Genomic DNA, 21,151 nt, shown 5'->3' on the forward strand with positions numbered 1-21,151 from the left:
GGGACTTAATTAGGGATGGCGAAGCATTACTCTGACTGTTCACAGACCTCTGGTGATGTTTTTCAGCAACTCCACGAGCTCTGCCCAGGTCTAGCCGAAAGACGAAAAATAAAGGTCAGCAATGAGCAGAAAGAGGCAAAGTAAGGTCATAAGTGAGCAGTAGAAAGGCAGAAAATTAGCAAAATCCGCTGAGGCACTCACACACCCACTGACAGAACTACTCAGACACTCACACACCCACTCAAACACACTCACACAAACACACATGCACACACATGCACACACACATACAAACACAATTTTCGACAATTGCCACACGACACATGCAATAAAGTACATGCATACAATAAGACCTTTAAAATACACACTGGTGTTGGTCAAAAAAGAATGCCAAAAAGGCAATGATACAACAAACATACAAGTGCTATACAAAGTGAAAAACAGCGAAAAACAGTTAATCTTCATTAATTATGCTAATGATTGGTCCATATTTAAAACCAGGCAAGGTGCATACAAAACAGCATTAGAGGAGGCATACAAGAGGCAAAAACTATTCCCTTAGGTTGGAAGGTTAGATGTACTAGGTACAGTACTTTTCTGTCGACATTTCCACATTGAGAGTAGGAAGCGGGATATAGCGAAAGCCATCAGTTGTGAGGGATTGAGTTTGAGTATCCTTGAAGTCCCTAACACCTTGGTTTCGGCACAATGGCAAGATCCATGCCCTCCTATAGGCATGAAACTGTGGACAGAATAATAATATGTGATCAATACATTCCCTGGTCTCAGGGAAAAATGGGCAATTCCTATCAGACTCAGAAAAGGGGCGACACCACTTCTCAGTAAAGGTGCGTAGTGGCAATGTCCCGACCTGAAATATTTTGAACAGGGACCTGGCGGGTAGGGGCTCAATAAGATCCATGTGGACTTCCAAACAGTAAGCATCCTTAAATTCCCAAAAAGCTGCAGTCAGGGTACCCGCTATCCCACATTTGTGGAGACCTCCATCCACAGAGTTCCAGTACATCCCTTTGAGTGCGAGCTTGGCGACACCGCATGCAGACTCAGGATGCTTTCAAAGGTTCACACTCTCAATTTCTGTTAGACAGCATTTGATATAGCCCAAGAATGGAATCCCATCGGCCCCTGGGCTCTTGAGAATTTCGTGAAGGTCCAAATGAACGGGCACCAATGCCTCAGAAGACCAGATTCTCATCCAGTACAACAGGTGTCTGAGTCTAATTCTGTGAATGAGCGATCTGAGACCAAGGCCTAAATGGAGGGGGACTTGATGCGTGGTGCGAGGGAGATTGGTGAGGATTCGCAGAAAGTCATTCTCCACCAGCTTCAGATCGCTACCATTCTCATGCTCCCAGAGTTCCCCTCCATATAAAGACCACACTAGAGCTTGTAAGCTATATATTTGCAGTGCAGGAGATATGGGATGAAAGCGAGAGCCCTGGATGGACTCAGGATACCACCTGACTAGTGCTCCAGCTTACGTTCTAACTTCTGAATCTGGAGGGTCCAACCAAAGTGTGTATTAAGGGTGAACCCTAGATAATCAAATGTTTGAACCCACTCCAGAGGAACACTGTTGTGGTCGAGTCGAGTGGCAGGGATTCAGGACTATGTACTTTATTTTGCCAAGATTGATCTCCACCCCTTGTTGCCTGCAAAAGCCAGCGAAATGGTCCAACAAATTTTGGATGTCCATAAGGGACTTCGAGACCTGCAGTGTGTCATCTGCAAACAACAGCGCAGGGACATCCTCTTGACCAGGGAAAGGGCATCATGAATACATTGCTCTAAGTGCACCACCAGTTAATAAATAACAGGAACAGGGTCGGGGCTAAGACACACCCATGCCTAACACCGCTAGATACTGGGATGGGATCTGTCAGCTCCCCAAGAGGACCACATCTGACTTGGCTGTAATTATTCAGATGAAGCCTGCTGAAGATGTCGACTAGATATTTTGCGACCCTCAGGGCAGTCAATACTTTCTAAAGGACCTACCTTGGGTCAAGGTCAAAGGCCAAATAGAGGTCAACGAAAATGATGTAAAGACAGCCCCCACGCAAAGGGACATACTTGCAATGCAATAGCTGCAATTGGAGCACTTTTTCCATTGCACTGGTCCCAGCTCTTAACCCAGCTTGCATGGGCATCATCAGCACAGTGTCCTCCATCCAGTCATGTAGTCTGCTCACCAGGATTCTGTTAAATAGCTTCTGAGTGCTATCAGTAAGGCTAATTGGATAAATATATATACCGTATTTTCCGGCATATAAGACGACTTTTTAACCCCTTAAAATGTTCTGGAAAGTCGGGGGTCGTCTTATACGCCGGGTGCCAAATTTGACGTATGTTTTCATGCGTTTCTTAAATAGCGCAGACTTTACTTTTAGTTCTGCCAGCTTTAATACTCCTGTACTTGACCTCACAGTGCTGAAAGGTTGAACTGCTACTCTCAGCAACCGTGACAGGGGTGGCACTCCTCTTCCCCTGAATTGTACTGTTACTTATGACAGATTTTCCATCCAGGGGCTGCTTGCTGTTTTTCCCATCAGGTGTCAGAGCGCTTTACAGTAGGAACAGTATTGATACAAGAGGAACAATTACTGTACAAATGAACAAATTACAAAAGCAAACGTTAAGTTACATGGATCAAAAGTGACAATAGTGAGCAACCAAAATACATGAGGTAGCAATCGGTACATTCCTGGAGTAAAAAGTGATAAGTGTGCAGGTTACAAAAGCGTACAAAGTACGAGCCAACTATGCAGGACTGCGTTGGACTGCGCTGGAAGTGGGGGTAGTCTTATACGGTGAGTATAGCACGAAACCTACATTTTATCAAGCAAAGTAGGGGGGTCGTCTTATACGCCGGGTCGTCTTATACGCCGGAAAATACGGTAACAGTAGATCCTTTTCGCTGCAAATGGCGTGCTGCCATTGAAGGGGTGAGCTCCGGCTTGTAAATCCAAAAGCAGACTCTCAACCAAAGAGTGAAAGGCAGGTCACAGAGCATAATTATAGCTGCAATTTAAACAAAAGGAGAACTGGCTTTTTGTTTTTCTGATCTGTTTTTTAAAATGAGCAGTAATCAGCGAAATGTGATATTTAAGGCCCCATGTTACTGCTTTCCAGAGCACAGACCATTACAAACAATAATCTCTACACGTTCTGAGCAACATAATGTTTTGATCTGATTTACATTAAACTGATTTGAATATATTTTTTGCAACAAATTAATGCCTGCTTTTTTAGTGTGTTTAATTTTGCACTACAGATTCTACTTTTATTTTTAATGGCTGCACAAGTATCTCTTTCTTGTGAAAAATGAATCACCAATGATTTTATAGGCTTGTGGGGAGTGTAATGTAAATGTAAATGTAAATGTACAGGAATTTATATAGCGCAAATCACCAAGCGGTTTCTAAGCGCTTGCTTAGGGAACCCGTCCTGGTATTCCCCTGTGAGATAACCCCAGCAGGGTATCCGCAAGGTGAAAGCCAGGCATCCCGCCGCGAGGGGCCGTTGTGGAGATTAAGCAAGCTATTGCCCAGAGTCGCAGAGTGTGAACCCGTGAATCGAGTAGGCACCGGAGCGAGAATTGTCGAGTCTATGGACATTTTAGGACTCAAGACCCCGCCGAGCCGGGAATTGAACCCTGGTCCCGGGCTGACCTCTGCTTCCAGGTCTGCCTCCTCTAACCAGTGAGCCACACTTCTCCTGGGCCTATGTGCTGAAGAAAACAATTCTTCAAAGTAGAAATTATGTCCTCGATGCCCTTCAGAGGGCCTGATTATGAGTCTGATGGTGCACGTGCCACCATGCTCATGGGGGCATGGCGGTGGCGGTCTTCCAGCTGCCCTATTACAACTACGGTGGTCAGACCGCCATTGCACTGCCGCAACCGTCAGGGATCAGAGATCTCTGGCGGTGGCGTGGCAGTCATAAGTGGCAGTCATGAGGCCGCTATGTGCTTGGCGGGAATGGCAGTGTCCCGCCAAGCTTATTACAAGTTTCCTCTCTGCCACGGTTTTCATGGCGGTTCCTCCTCCATGAGAATCGTGGTGGAGAGGAAACAAAGGGGTGTTGCCTCTGTGCCATTTGGTGCATGCAGGGGGGCACATGTTGTGCCCCCTGCGTGCATACACCCCAGTACCTGCACGGCATGGACTGCACCAGTCCATTCAGCGTAGGGACTGCCTTTGATGTTACCATAGGCACTGGCATGGGGATGCCAAAGAACCACCTGCGAGTGACTGAATAAGTCATAATCTGTCAGGTGGTGTTCACACGGGTTTGGTAGTGTGGTAGCAATGGATCTCCTTAAGCCCTCACATTACTGTAGAATAAACCCAAGTTAATAATAGTAGATTGCATCATGAAATGTGTCATTATGCCAGATCAGTAGTTTTACTTGCACAAGAAGTAAAAGAATGCATAGCTAATCATGATATAATTGACTTATATAGCAAAACAATGGTTCCACTGGTTTCATTTACGAAATTATTTATGTTTATGCACTCTGATCTTTCCTAGACGTATCACTTAACTATTATGATTCCTGTGTTCAGGCTTAGATATTTGGAAATACTATATAGAATAAATAAAATAAAATATATCATTATCAGTATGTATTTTTTTTCAAATGAGGAGATCATAACATCTTATGCCAGATTTAAGTTTCAAATTACAGACTGGGGTGGTCAGTGCTCTAGTGGTATGGTGCCAAAATACTGTTGTCAGTACAGTTGTTGGAATATCTTTACACAAAAATATCACCTCATTGGCGTTAATGATAAATCATCCACACCCAGTGAGACAATATTCATCCAGTGGGACAATATTTTTTGTAAGGAATATTTATACCAAATATTTATATTAGATTATATTTCTGTGTATGATATTTTGACATTCTACTGCTGTTGTGATCTCACACAAGGTGCAAGAAAAAAGTGAAATATAAAACAAATTCCGTATGTAATGAAGCTTTAGCCGTGAGATGGGAATAAGTTTATTGAAATTCCTGGTTCTGCCCCTAGACAGGTAAAAGTATTTTTACATACACATAATGTCCCTTTTCATGCCAGGGTTTCAACCCGTGTACTGTCTCTGTGTCATCATCAGGAGAAAAGTTAATTATCTGCTCCTAGACTTCCAAACATTGACCACAAAACTAGTGGCCAGCAAAAATATAGACTACCAAAATATTGTCTTGCACAAAAACTTCAAGGTAAGCATACATGGGTGAGTTTAGATTTGCTGCACATCTACTTACCCTGACAATATTGTGTGAGTCGACATCTTACACTTGATCTTGTTTGAGGTCTCAGTGAGGATTACAAATTAGACAGAGGAAACATGCAGGGCCTAAATGTTGCCAAAGCTGAATATTTTTTTGTGTTCAGTTATTTTATTGTAGTTTGAAGAAGAAACAAACAATCAAGGTATAGTGCAACACATACATGCCAGAATTGTTGCAAACATGTAGGAAGGTATATAACATGCACATGTCAGCATAATGAAAACCATATGACAGTATTAATGACTGAAAAAGTACCAGAGAGAACACTCATAGCAGCTTGAAAATGGGTGGATCAGAACTGACACATGGGTGCAATCGGATATAGGTCAATCGAATGTAAGTAATTTTACAAGGTATACAGATAATAGTTCCGTTCCAAAGTAGAAAGCTCTAAAATGCGATGCATCAAATGTATTTCAAAAACAGTTGTATAATACAATGCTAGCATCGCCTAGAAGTAAACTATGTCGACAGGGGAAGCTAAACAAGAAGGAGGGAAGGAAGGAGAAGGAAAAAGGGGGGGGGATAAAGGTTTTGGGGTGATGGGACATCTGCTTCATTTATATATATAAATAAGTTCAAGGAAGAGACCCAATATGATGTTGAGCCACTAGACCCCGAGCACATAGATCCATACAATTATCCATGGAACGCCATACAGTGCTAGCAATTGGAGGTGTAGACTGTTTGCCCCCTATAAGTAAATGAGCACCACGAAGATATGATACCCAGGCCCACCAAGTTTGATATGCATGCGTTGAAAGGATTTCCATTCTGGAAGTATAACTTTAACTGCAATGGTTAAAAGTAAATCTAATAGCTCTATATCTATAGTATCAAGAGGCAGGGGTGTTAATGCAGCCCAGGGACCCTGCATGATCATTGGAAATGAGAGAGTAATGGGTGTATTAAAGATTAATGATGAATGCTTTTGTTTAGGAGCCCAATATGAGTCGAATAATGTGCAATTAAAAAACATGTGTTGATGAGGGCCCGATTCTTAGTTACAATTCCAGTATAAATCGTTATCAATTAATTTCAATTTGTGTTGACGGGCAGGGTGTCCAGTGTAGGAGATTCATTGTGAAGAATTTTGATTGAATAAATGACAGAGCAATTTTGTTACACAAAGATAGTTTCCTGAACAGTTGCCAGGAATCATGAGAATTATGTTGAAAAACGTCTTCCTCAAATTGGTGAGACCATTTGACACAACTAACTGTGGCTTTTGGAGACCGTGGGGTAGAAATTAATTTAATTCTTGGAAGCTATATGACCGGAACGTTGCCAGAGGGCAAGAAGTGAAATAGCTACAGAATCCATAGAAAGGCATAGTTTAGAGAGTTTAACTTTAAGTTTTAAGAAAATATAGAAGTCCATGCTACTGGGATTATGCGTCTTAGCTTGGTATATTTTGCTGAAAAATGTGTTATAAATCCTCAGTAACAGAAAAAGTAAAAACAAACACGATATGTTAAAGTCCACCTTCATGATTGTATTGAAATTGTACTCCTTAAACAGTACAGACACTTCTGTTTAATGCATCGAATATTCTAACTTAAAACACTTTCTTTTGCTTTTCGAGCACATTCAGAAACGTCTTAGTTTATCTCTTACATTGTGGTACTGTTGATACAAGTAAGGCAGCCAAAGAGAACCACAAAAGGCATATTGACTACGTTTACATTGCTTTGCCCGGTTTAGTTTTTGATAAGGTTATTATTTGTAAAGTACCACACACAGGCTACCCCGAGGCCTCTTCAGAGTTCTAGGAAAAACCACAGAAGAAAAAAAGAACAAAAGAGACATTCAAGAAACAGATACAGCAGTAGCTCAAACGTGCCTACAATAGTTTGAAAAGCAAATGAAGCAGATTCCCTACATGGGCTGGCTGAAGAGATGTGTTCCCAAGTTTTTGAAGGTAGTGAAATTCTGCTCTAAAGGTATTCCACAGATGAACCTCTCTGGAACACATCATTCACCCATAAGGTATTCTAGCACAATATCCTATAGACCGAAAGATATATATTAGCTAGAATGTCAAGTAGAAGCATATTGTGAAGTTGAGTATTTGTAGGTAATCATACATTTACTGTTCGTAACTCCATATATATCTATATCTACCTGGATAACATATATACCATCCAGGTACACATATATGGAGTTCTTTAAGATATGTATTAAGATATGTATATGTGGAGTTCAGAACAGTAAATCTATATGTACATGCAAATATTTAACTTCACGATATTCTGGTAGTTGACATTCTGGCTACGATATTTTTGTAAGATGGTATTTTTATAATAGATATTTTTATGATCAATATTCCAACATATAACCGTCCATAAGTATATTTTGATGATCTCATTGTTCTCTTGTGTAACCCATACACTTCGGAATCTTCGCTCTCACTATTTAACCACCACCTTGTACAGCTGCGTTGCTTTGTAGCTAGACACATGTTTAATAAATCTCATGTTTTTATACGTACACTTGGTACCAGAATGGATTCTTGTAAATATGCCTGGGCGTTTAAGGCTGTTTGCCCAAAATATCGATTTAGAAATATCGGGAGTCAGAAATATCGGAAAATAGGTATTGTGACACACAAATATTGTGATACACAAATATAAAAAAGTAATATTGTTGTAAATAATATCAATATTTTTAATATCATTTTCACGAATATGGCAAACATGACATTGATGCCACAATGGATACCATATTAAGTAAACTAGCGGTGGTCCATGACCTCGCCAAGTCCATGAAAGTAAACACTGACAAAATGCAGTCTAAGATCACTGCGATCAGACAAGACATCAGGGACACCAACGTTAGGATAACGGAAACAGAATCAGCCAACTAGAAGATACGGAATTCAAAATGAGCAAATCCTTCAAGAGCCTAAGAATCACGACAGACTCTCTAACGAAGCGTCTATCAGGGCTGGAGGACAGAAACTGGAGAGGGAATTTAAGAATCTTTGGTATTCCTGAGGGAGAGGAAGAGCCCTCAGGTTCATGCATCGCCTTTCTAGAAAATTGGTTTACTCAAGCCACTAACCTGTCATTTAACAAACCCCTGGAGTTCAACAGGGCCCACAGAGTACCTACTAGATTACTTGCAAATCAGAAAGCATCTAGACCAAGTGTTTGCAAACCTCGCTGCTATCAGCATGTAGAACAGATTCTCGCCTTCGTGTGAAAAAATAACCACATCCTTTGATACATCGGAAAGGTTTCTTGGCACTCCGAACAGTCACTCATTGAGCACAGCTGAGCTGCCGAAACCGAAGCGTTGCACTCTGGGACACAGGAGCAGGACCCGGAGCTGCTACCGGAGCTGCGGGGCTGCTGAGCAGTTACAGTGGCGGCGGGGGGGCCCCCAGAAGCTCGGAACCGCTACATACCTTGCCCCCCCCTCGACAAGGACCCGCTTCCTTCTGCAACTGAAGTTCCCTCTCGGAGGCGCTGGTGCTTTTTTCGCGGCTAGACCCTGTGGGTGCCTTCTCTCGCCGGAGGCCATTTCTCGCGGCCGGAGCCGCGGCAAAGAAAACAACAAAAGAACCAAAACTGTGAACCTGTGAACGCGGCTGAGGGTTGACAAGCGCCTCGAGGCCCGGCGGTGAGCCCCCGGGCACTCCCTTTGCGGCCGCAGCCGCTGGCCTTCAAACGCCGCCGCCGGTCAACTGTCGAGTGCACCACCCACGCACCTTCCACGCGGCAAAGAGGTGTTGTGCGTAGCCGGAGCTGCCAGGCACCGCCTCGAGCACTGAGGGGCTCTGAGAGCCGCTGCTTGTTGATTCAGGCAAATCTTGGACCTTCTCCTTTACTAGTCTGCCAGTGGGGGGTAGGCAGGATCAAGACCCCCCCTAAGGTGCAGGGTAGAGTACAGTATTCGGACTATCTCTTGGAGTTACTAGGCTGTTGGACTGCACTGGGCAGCTAAAAATAAAAAATAAAAGGAGAAAATCTTTACGATGAGAACAAGAAACTCTACTCCTAAACCAAGAGAAACCCCGCCCCCACAAGTCAGCTAGACAACACAAGGAAAAAATGCTCTACCCCTTTGGCAGAGGGGCTTCAAAACCGGGTTTAAGCGTAAGGGGTAGTCTCGTGGAGGCGGAGGAGGAGGCGGTTCAAATAGGAGACTCGCCTTCAACCCCCCCAGTAGCGCCTAACCTGCATCTAAGACAGGACGTAATCCCACAGGAGCCTACACCCAACAAGAGCTCCCTTAATTCGAGCACCAGGAAAATCCTACCTAGTACTGATAGCAACAGGGATATAAGGGAATATTTGCTTCACAGAACGCCAAACTCGACGAGCGCAGCACACATAAACATCACTACCTGCCCAACTACAGTTGGCTCTACTATAATTTCAGACCCCCACTTATCCAGGAGCCTGTCAATCCCTCTAACGCCAGAAATAATCATGGCGCCGAGGGGCTTAATAGCCCAACCAATCGTGGGGCCACCTTTGCTCAGCAACAATAGTAACAACAACAGTAATATCAATTGTAAAGATAGCATGGCCTCCCCAGCAACAACACAATCAGGGGCCAACCAAATGGACAAGCAAACGGACGGCCTGGTCAACGGAGAGAAGGGAGAGATAGGGACAAATAGGATACTTGGGCCCAAGGAGGTCAGATTAACTAATGCCCAAGCATTAAGTGCAACTGCCGAACCATTTTTGGCCACAGTGACTTACTTTCCCACCCAATATAGCACTCAAAATAGCAGCGTTCACGATAAAGCTTCTGCGATTCCTTTGACTCCTGTAACACCCAGGTAGCCAGGATGGGGGCAGGAAATGGACACGGAGCCGAAGCCGTCCAAATTAGATCATCAACTTGTACTAATTAATGACGTTTTGGCTTCAATGGTAAATGCCGCAATAATGCATGCAGACAAACTGGATCTTCAGATATCTATTCTACAAATCGTGGCTGGCCTGATTTCGGGAATAGACTCCAAATTAGAACATCTAAATTCCCTGATCCATCGAGCTCAAGCAAATACAACTGCAACACTAAAACAGCCGGACTGTGATTGCAGTCCAATATTACTTAACTTGGAAAAGCTCCCAGAGATAATGAATACTTTAATTGAGGATCTTAAATCAGAAACCAGCAGACATCGGAACATTACATCCACCCAGCAGAACAACAATGATCACTCTCTGACTAAAAAACTGCTGCATCCCAACGTCACAGACCTTCAGCAAAAAATCATAAGGACAGAGGAAGAGCAACCAGGCAGTCGCACAGAAAAGGCAATAAATCTCAGCTCTGCTAACGCCAAAGAACAAGATAACTCAAATACCGCGCACTTGACAACTTCTGAGACGGCCCACCTTTCACGGAAAAATAAGAAAAAACTAAGAAAGTTGAATAAACAAAGAAAAAATGACTCGATCTCCAACGGCTCTATCAGGCAGTGGTTGCTGCAGAAAAATATAGAGGCTGGAAACCACATGACTAATGACTCTAAGACCATCAGCCCCCCAAAGATCCACATTTCAAACAAAAATCCTAAAAGTCCAACTATCTTGGACAAAACTGACCTCAAAATAACTCTTGGGGACTATTTGGATGTGCACACGGAGCAAAGGTTAAAAACCGTGGAAATAAGTGAAGTGAAAACCAACGGGGGCCCTAACCATCCACATGGACTGCCACCGTGGGACGGCAAGCACGTCTCGCAAAGACCTAAAGCATCTAACTTAAGGAGTCCCTTGCTGTTCACTGCAGTGGATAAAAGCACGAGTGACACGACCAGAGACACAATAAAAATAGACACAAAATCCCCGTACCAAAGAGGATTTAAAGGCTCAACCAAGTCTACAACATGCAGAGCAAGGGAAGTACCATCTACCTCAAGTAAGTCCGGGGGGACAGACCAGTCGACGGCCAGTAATACAAACCATGAAGAGGCCAAGGTCAAGGGATCGGCCCAGAACACTCCAAATGACACAACTTGCGAGATATCACAGGAAGTCATGACACACCATAAGCTGTCTTCTGCCAAACATGAAGACCTGAAAATATTTCTCCACCCCGAATATGTCTCACAGGGTAAGTGGGACATCCTTAATCGATGCAACCTTTTAAAACTTTGCGCCAGTATCCTAGGTCTAGAAACCATAAACACAACAGACATTGAATGCATCTCCTTTCTGTCCCCAGGCCCAGGCCAGAGCAACGAAATTAAAGAGGTGCTTTTCTTTAACCTAGACATGGCTCAGGCATTAAAAAGAAGCAAAGAACAACTGGAAAATTGGGGCATAAAGATCACTAGCAGGCCTGTTCCTAAATATCCAACGTTCCTGAAACACAGCTATTCGAAGCAACAAACCACCACGCAGGATTTGGTCGCTCAAAAAAAAATCATCATTGAATGACCTATTTCACCCTCGGCCACCTGCAGCGTCTATTCTTCATGGAACTAACAGTGGAACAAAAACAAATCCAACAAGTGACGGCACAATCAAAGTAACTACAACCCTGGGCCAAGGACCTCGATCTTGCTCATTTGAGAACAACATCAGCCAAGACTGGTCATGGGTGCCAAGGGCCTTAAATCATAACTCCTAATGCCAGCTGCATCAGAAGTAAGAAAACCATACAGCTCACGCAAACAGCCCCTTCTAATGTTCAAAGCGTAACAATCATATCTTGGAACGTAGCAGGGATTTTAAAGCTACTACAAAACCAAGCGATACTGTCGTTCCTAGCTGGAGTGGACATAATCTGCGTCCAAGAGACGGGGCTACCAAACCAACATCAATAAGATGATTTGCGGAACACTGTGAACCAGCAACTAAGGAGAACATATTTGGTAGACCATCTGGAGGTATCTCGATATACACCAGGATTTCACGGAAAATACAATTTACAGAAATAAAAACATCATCAAACAGCCTTATGGCAGGAATCCTGAAAGGCTTATCAACAAACAAAGGTCCTTTGATGATACTCCTAATTAATGTTTATTACAATCCTCACGGGCCGGGAGACAAGGACAAGTTGCCTGAGTTAGTAAGTCATATAGAAAACCTTCTTCTGCAGTACGCACATTTAGAACCAATAATACTTGGGGATTTTAACACACATAACATTGGGGTTAAGGTAGCACTAGGTCCTCGCTCTACGGACACTGAGGCCTTTAATGCCCTTATTTCCTCCTACCAGCTGTCAACAGCTCACTCTCTCCTCTTAAGGGACACCCCAGGAGCCCTCTTCCCGCCAACATACAATAACCAAAAATCTATAGATTATATTCTATTAAGCAGCTGGCTACAACACTTTATGACAGACTACAAAGTTGACCAACGCAACGAAAGCGACCACGCTGCACTAACAATCAAGTTAAAACTTACAGTAGACAACTGTTACACTTTACAATGCGCTGGGTCATCAAACGGGGATGAACTGTTCACACTGCCGCGGAGGATCAAATGGGGCCCAGTGTCAATTAATAAGTTCGAGACATGGAAAAAAGAATGGGCAGATGGGCCACAAAGCGACAACCATGGGGGCGCAATGGAAGAATGGGTTTACTTTGCACGCAAATTGCTAGTGCTACTTCAAGGAGGTATAACAACTAAAACCCCTCCATATCCTTGGCAAAACTCCGGACACACTCCTGCAATTAAAGAGAGTGCAAAACAATTAAGACTCAAATGAAGGTCCTACCAGAAAACTGGCACAACAACTGCTAAAAGGCTATACCAAGAGGCAGCAAAAATCCACTCGAAGAAAGTTTGGGCAGCAAAACGGTCCTGTATTGAAGCTAAATGGCTAAAGATCTTTGAGCTATTGAGACCCGGTAAGTCCCAAGAGTTTTGGCAATACCTAAACTCTTTAAACCAAGGAGTCAACCATAGAGAGAATGTTCTTGACGCTGACACCTGGGCAGTTCACGTGAAAAACTTGTATCAAGAAGAAGGAAGTACAACTCCTCGGAATAAAGACCCGGACGAGGTTGGACGCCCTGTTGTCTGCACCCATTCCTCAATAACTGTGAACCACTCGGATTTTTCAGAAAAAAAGGTGGTTAGCACAATCTTAAAAAAGATTAGGCTCAATGGGGCACCAGGACTAAACGGGCTGCCGGGTTCCCTGTTCAAGGAAGACAGAGACTTTTGGACAGAAAAACTAACCACGCTATACGCTGAATGCCGATTCCTCGGGGACGTACCTGACTCTTGGAGAGGGTTGCTATTGCACCCAATATACAAGAAAGGACCAAAATCTAACCCTCAAAATTACCGCATGATTGCTCTGCTTGACATCGAAGGCAAGGCTTATGCAAGCACCCTTTTGGTGGAACTTTCAAATTGGGTCAGCAACGAGGGCCTCTTGCCATTTTATCAAACAGGGTTTAGATCTGGAGCATCAACACTGGATAACATCATAGCACTTTCATGCCTCGCACAGAAGGCTGCATCACGAAAAAGTCGACTGCTGTTCGCATGTTTCATTGATTACATGGCAGCCTTCGACGGGGTTGATAGTTTGATTCTCGACCGCTGTTCGCATGTTTCATTGATTACATGGCAGCCTTCGACGGGGTTGATAGTTTGATTCTCTGGCAGAAGCTTGCAAGCAGGAACATTGAGCCTTCTTTACTACAAGCTATTTGATCACTATACTCAAGAACTTGGGTCAGAATCAAACTTTCGACAGCCTCGGCCACAGAGAAAATTGACACAGACCGTGGCCTGAAACAAGGATGTGTATTAGCTCCGATGCTGTTCAATTTATACACTGCCGACATGGGCCAAGCCCTGATTGGAGCATCACTAGCAACACCGAGGATCAGTCATACTAAGATCCAACTACTCTAATATGCCGACGACTTGGTTCTCCTTGACCACACCAAAACTGGCTTACAAAAAGCTCTCTCGGCCCTTGCAATTTACAACGGAAAGAACAAACTGACTGCCAACCAATCTAAATCAAAAATAATAATCTCTGGGCACTACCCGAAAGAAAAACTGGCAAAATGGAGGCTAGGACAGCTGACTCTGGACTACATCGCACACTACAACTACTTGGGAGTTTGGCTCACTGAAACAGGGTGCCCTGGAGTTCACCTTGATAAAATACGCACAAAAGGAAAAAGCATCACCTACGCCCTCGGCAGGCTCTACACTACGTTACATAGCCCCACTACAACTGCAATTCAAAGAGTCTTGAGGGCGAGTTAATACCATCACTTAACTATGCACAACTGGTCTTCCCAGGGAAATTAACAAGTGCTCTAGAAAAAATCCATTGCTTGGCATACAAAAAGATATTCCATCTACCCGCATGCACCAGAAACAATCTAGTGCAGTTAGAATTTAATCTAAACCAACAAAAACTGGAAGAGATGGCTGCCCTGAGCAAATACTTTTTTCTCATCACAATGGCAACTGAGAACACAATGAAGTTTATCTTAAAAAGTATCTTTCTGGAGCCAGACAACCCCTGGGCAACTAATCTATCTATCGCCAAAGAAGCTCTGAGTCTCGCAGTGGAAAACTGGGACCCCAAGATAGCCAAATATACCATCATCAAAAGAGCGATAAAAAAACAGGTTCGCCTGTGCTCTCGTACCTCAGACCTGAAGTCACTGGAAGTCAGAGGATTCCATGAAACCCAAAGCCTCTCACATACAGACCACAAGTCTAAATTCCATCTTACACAACCAGTGGGAAGACAAGCGCTACAAAGGATTATAGCGTTCAGGTTACATCCTCTCCCCCTTAAAGAACTTTATCCCACAAAGTCGATAAGGAGGGGGCACCCGGAATGTCGGCTATGCAAATACAAACAGGAGAGTTTGGCCCACATTTTACTTTGCTGCCCGGCCTTGGGCTTGGAGCGCAGACTGTACCTCAAGCCAATTTTATTACAACAAGGGATCAGAACAGTAAAGGAGGCTGTGCAACATCTGTATACACTGGAAACAGTGAAACACATGGCCACGTTTGGCAAATTTATTCAACAGACTCGACGGAAATTGATGGACTCTTCCAGCTAAATAATCAGGCCAGTTCTTGGACTGAGGTACTAGCCTGTTGAGACTGCAAAGCTCACCCTATTAAGAGCAGGGAATAGTGCGGGCTGAGAACAAACGGACTAATGATTTCTAGATTTTAATGACTCTTCTGTTAACACAGCCTATGGTTTTAACTATTTAATCATTTATAATAATGGACTTTGTTTTCTTGTCCTATTTTAATGGTTTTGAGTAACCAGAAAAAAATGTATTCATTCATTCATTCATTCACTCCGACCAAGATTAAGAGCCTTGAACTCCCAGTTTGCCTTTGCAGGCCCAGCTAAATTCCGTGTCACGATTCAAGGATCTCCACACTTTTTCACGGATCACCTCCAACTGAAAAGATTCCTCGATGGGAAAGATGATTCATTTATGGAAACTATGGCCTCCGGGCCTTCCAATGCAAGTCTTTGACTCTCCACTGTTTCAATAATGTTCAATTGCACAATGACATCATGAACCCTTGAGCCTTCACTAAAACTTCACCTGCTCGATTTGTCATGCTAAGATAATGTGATAGTGTCACAGGCTTAAATCTTATGTCCTTGATGTAAGCTGACAAGAAATTGTCAGGAAACTGTCAGGTATCAGTGTTACAGTGTTCTATATATTTTATTATACCATCTGTTGGTCAGTTGGAAGATGCTTATGGCTCATATATATATATATATATATATATATATATATATATATATATATATATATATATATATATATATATATATATATAATACTTCTATATATTGCTCATATTCTGATCTTGGATAAAATCGCAATAATCTTGTACGCTATGGGGAAGATATGCCTCTGTATGTGCTATGTTCAGTTAGGTTGCTAGTACATTCCATCCACCACTGGAATGACAGGACCCTGATCTGGCTCGACCTGGATGCCAATCTATTCTGTTAGCTACTCACAAGTACTTCTGACAGAACTCTTTGATGTACCTCAGGTGTTCTCAAAGTACCCTAATGTACGATAAGTTATCTAGTATCTAGTTAAAACGCTTAGTGGTCAAATAACAAACATGTTAAAATTTGCACTATTAGTAGACTGTGCTCTGGCAAGAGTCCATTGGATATCGCTTTGATATCACTAGATATCATTAGATATCTGCAGCTTTCTCCAAATTATACGCCTGGTGGTTTATATGCACAGATGTTTATTTACACAGTGGTTAGCATAGCAATGATTCTCATCACATTCTAACTGCACTCTGTTCTCAGTTTTTGATGTTCATGCCTTAAGGCACAGATTGGACTCATGCGTTCAATGTACTGTAATCTGGTTTCCAATGGAGGGGAGCCTTCTTCCCCATCACCATGCCAGTTCACTACTTTTTGGGATGGGAGGGAGGGTTTGGGTGCTGGTGGTAGGGTTGGCGTTTTGGATTTTGTTTTCTTTCTTCATGTGCTGGTTTGAATGTTCTTTGCCTATTGTCTTTGTCATTTTGATTCTGATTATCATTATTGTTTTCTTCATGCAATTGCCATGATTTGCAGTGCAATCCTTATTTATACAGGTGGGACCTCATTGAATTGTATGCGATATATACGCTATGTGCACACAATTCTAACCAATCCTAACGTGTTCACAACCTTAACCAATTTAACACCACTGTACACAATCCTAACCAATTTAACACCAATGCTTTTAATAATTCCATCGCAGGTACAGGTAAAAAGTATCACAACCTTCTCCTTTCCAGAGAGGAAACTGCACAAAACGACTCTCCCATACAGAGAATCACTTATTATGATCTCAGAACTACTATCATGTCTCAGCCTTCCCCGGTATCTATGCCCCATAATAGTTTCAAGATAGTTTCACTGAATGTTAAGGGTATAAACCACCCTATCAAGAGAAGGAAGATCCTTGATTATCTCCACAAACAGAAGGGTGACGTCTTCCTCTTGCAGGAAACTAAAATTGACTGCAAACAATTCAACTAACTTAGAAATAGGTTTTACAGCGATGTTGCTGGCTCAGCTGCAATAGGTAAAAAAAACAATGTCCTGACTTTAGTAGCGAAAAAAGCCAACATTGACCTGGTGACAAGGGCTTCCGATACACAGGGAAGGTGGATCATAACGAAATTGGTAAAACATAGTATGGAATTCTACGTCACTAATATATATGCCCCCAATAGGGATGGCTCTGACTTCTGAGAAGGCCTTAGTAACCAAATAGAAACAATCCCAGATACCGCCATGCACATACTTGCGGGCGACTTTAACTTGCCCATGGACCCATCCTTAGATAGGGATTCATGCTGTCCTTTTCATACCAACAACTCTCACAACGCATTTATTAATCTTTGCACACGTTTTAACTTGACAGACACTTGGAGGCTACAAAATCCCACAGGGAGGGAGTTCACCTTCTACTCATCTCCACATAATTCTTATTCATGCATTGATTACCTACTTATTTCCGATAACGCTATAGCCAGAATTGATCAAACCTCCATTGAACCAAGGATGATCTCAGACCACTCATGCATTAGCTTGTCCATAACTGACCTGAAGCCTTTTCAAAAAACAATCTCTTTGGAGACTCAACAATGAAGTCTTAGAAGCTGAATCAAATAGACAAAGTATTGAGAGTGCCATCTAAAATTACCTGACGGTAAATAAAATTAGAGAGACATCGGACCTCACCAGATAGGAAGCATTAAAAAGCACCATTAGAGGTGAGATCATTACATTTTGAACTGCCATGAATAGGGACACCAATAGCAGTCTTCAGAAATTAGAAAAAGAGATTTCTATTCTGTAAGAAAAATATATAATATCCAGCAAGAACTCAATTTTGAACGAAATAGTGAAAAAGAAATAAGAGTATAATAAAATAGTAAGTGACAAGACAGGGATATGGATAAATGAACAAAAAAGCATTAAGCTTTGTGAATCCAACAAGGCGGGGAGGAGCTTAGCATCTTAGTTAAAGTTCAAACTACAGAAGAATATGATTAAGAATTTGATGGACCAAAAGGGAATAGCTCACTCTGACCCTGATAAAATAGCAGAAGTTTTTAAGAACTTCTACAGCACTTTGTATAGCAAGAACCAGGATCTGGACACAACATAAACCCAAGACAATCTAAACAAATGCATCCTACCTGCCCTCTGAGAACTAGAAAAAAATGAAATTAATAGCCCAATAACTGCTACAGAATTGGTAAACTCGATAAAGGCCCTTAAAGTTGGGAAAGCGCCGGGCCCTGATGGGTTCAATGCTAAATTTTATAAGTGCTTTTCCTGTGCGCTGATTCCCCCACTCCTAAACATGTGCAATGAATTCAGCGACTCTGGTCAGATTAGTGAGACACCGGCAGAGGCTATCATAGCAGTGCTTCCCAAAGAAGGGAAGGATCCAACACTCCTTAAAAACTACAGGCCTATATCACTAATTAATATAGACTGCAAAATTTATGCAATGATCCTTGCTAAATGCCTCCAAATGTTTTTACACAAACTCATCCACCCTTCACAAGTTGGATTTTTAAAGAACAGACTCTCTGGCGATAATACTCGTATTCTATCTCACGTTCTAGAGAAAGCCAAACTAACCAATTCTCCAACATTGCCAATCACTTTGGATGCCAAAAATGGCTTTCGACAAAGTTGATTGGGCCTACTTGAAATCAACACTCGATACATTTAATCTGGTGGAGAATTGTACGCGTATGTTAATGGCACTGTATTTTAACCCATCCGCCAAGGTTAGAGCAGGAGGGTGCCTCTCAGCTTCTTTTAAACTAAAGCAAGGAACAAGGCAAGGATGTCTTCTTTCCCCCTCTCTATTCCTTCTAGCAATGTAACCTTTACTCTACCAACTTCATAACAATAACCAGATCACAGGGATACACTTTAACAACTGTACGGTCAAAGTAACAGCTTACGCAGATGACGTATTAGTTGTTTCTGAGAATGTGGGGGCTGCTATTCCTGCACTTATGTCCTCAATAGAAGAATTTTCTGAAGAATCTGGTTAAAAGTTGAATAAAGACAAGACTGTGTAAAGCTCCTAAACAACCTTGGCGGAAAGGAAATAATTGGTAACTCGGGTCTTTTATGGCAACCTAATAGCTTCAAATACCTAGGCTTAGACTTCACGAAAGATCTTATTTTAACCCCACAGACCAATGAAAATGCTCTCATCAAGAAAATCTCTTCATGGTTGGTCACCAAAATTTTTAACCTGGTGGGGAAGAGCAGAGACATTAAAAATGATGATTACTCCATGCTAAATACTAAAAGAGCCCTGTTACGACTGGATATTATTTCTGTGGAAAAAATTAACAAATCCAACTTGACCTCTCTGTGGCGCAACCCGAATTTGAGGATCGACGGAGAGATGCTCCTTTAGGAACAATGGTCAAAAAATTGCATAAATCTAGTCAAATACCTTTTGACAGGGAATCTCCCCTTACCTTTTTCCGAGCTTCAGACTTGGCATGAGCTAAGCCCTATAGATTTTTTATAAATTTCTTAAACTAAAGTCACTCCTCATGCTTCACTCTATAAAACCTTCCGATTCTTCGATCCTTTCAAGGATACTTCAGCTGCTAAAGTCAGGACACACTGCTTCTAATATATACAAACTCTTATCCCCTAAACCTCGCAAAACTCACAGGAAGTGTGAAATAAAATGGGAATCCGAACCTAACTCCAGTGAAATCCCATTCGACTGGAACAAGATACATATCACTCCCTTCTCAAATAAAATCTCACCAATATTATCCGTTACTAAGCTTATGATAATAAACAAGACATACTGGACCCCCGAGAGGATCTTTAAACTTAACCCCAGTCAGAGCCCTACATGCTGGAATTGTAATACTCATGTTGGTAACCTCACCCACATGCTCTTCCAATGCCCTATCCTTCAAACATATTGGGATAAAGTCTACGATTGTTTAAGCAAAACGATCAATATAGACCCCCTACAGTATTTTCCTATATCTTGCTAGGCTTTCTGGACCCAAAGATCACAGACGAGAATGATCGTTATCTGTTAGTTCTTATTCTCACTTTGGCCTGTAAAATTGTACTCAACAAGAGGGGATGACAATATTTCACTTCATGCCTCTCCCTGGCGTAAATCACACATAGAATTATGGAGGTCCCTTGATGCCTTTTCCTTCACATACGACACACCGTGAAAATGATCTCATTGACTACCTTCACACCTTTATAGGTCCTAAGGATCTCATCCTTTAAATGGTAGGCTTGTCAATTACCCTCCCATCCAAATTCAGGATTGGCTAATATAGGATTCGTTTTTTCAATCTTCTATAATGCAATGCTTATAGAATGCTATGTCCTCTGGGGTACATCTGTATCTGTATTTCCAGCGTGTGGCGCTATTTCATGTAGCGTGTGTGTGGTGGCAGCTCCTCTGCTTTTAACCTCCCGTTTTTGGTATTTTATTTTAATTTTGTTTTGGGCACTTTCCCTCGTTTTTAACAGCCTGGCCCACATACTCTCACCTCTGCCATCTCTACTTGCACCCTAATTGTGGTTACTCACCGCGCTTTGCGGGTCCTTCGCCCTGTCTCGAGGCGGCCATCTTTGGTGAGTGGGATCAGCGTGCAGGTAGTCCTTTCTTTACCTTGCTCGCTGAGTACTTAGGTAGGCAAACTTGGCAGCGCGTTCTTTCCAGCGTGTGGCGCTATTTCATGTAGCGTGTGTGTGGTGGCAGCTCCTCTGCTTTTAACCTCCCGTTTTTGGTATTTTATTTTAATTTTGTTTTGGGCACTTTCCCTCGTT

This window comes from Lissotriton helveticus, chromosome 12 (assembly GCF_964261635.1).
Source record: "Lissotriton helveticus chromosome 12, aLisHel1.1, whole genome shotgun sequence".
Lineage (NCBI taxonomy): Eukaryota > Metazoa > Chordata > Amphibia > Caudata > Salamandridae > Lissotriton > Lissotriton helveticus.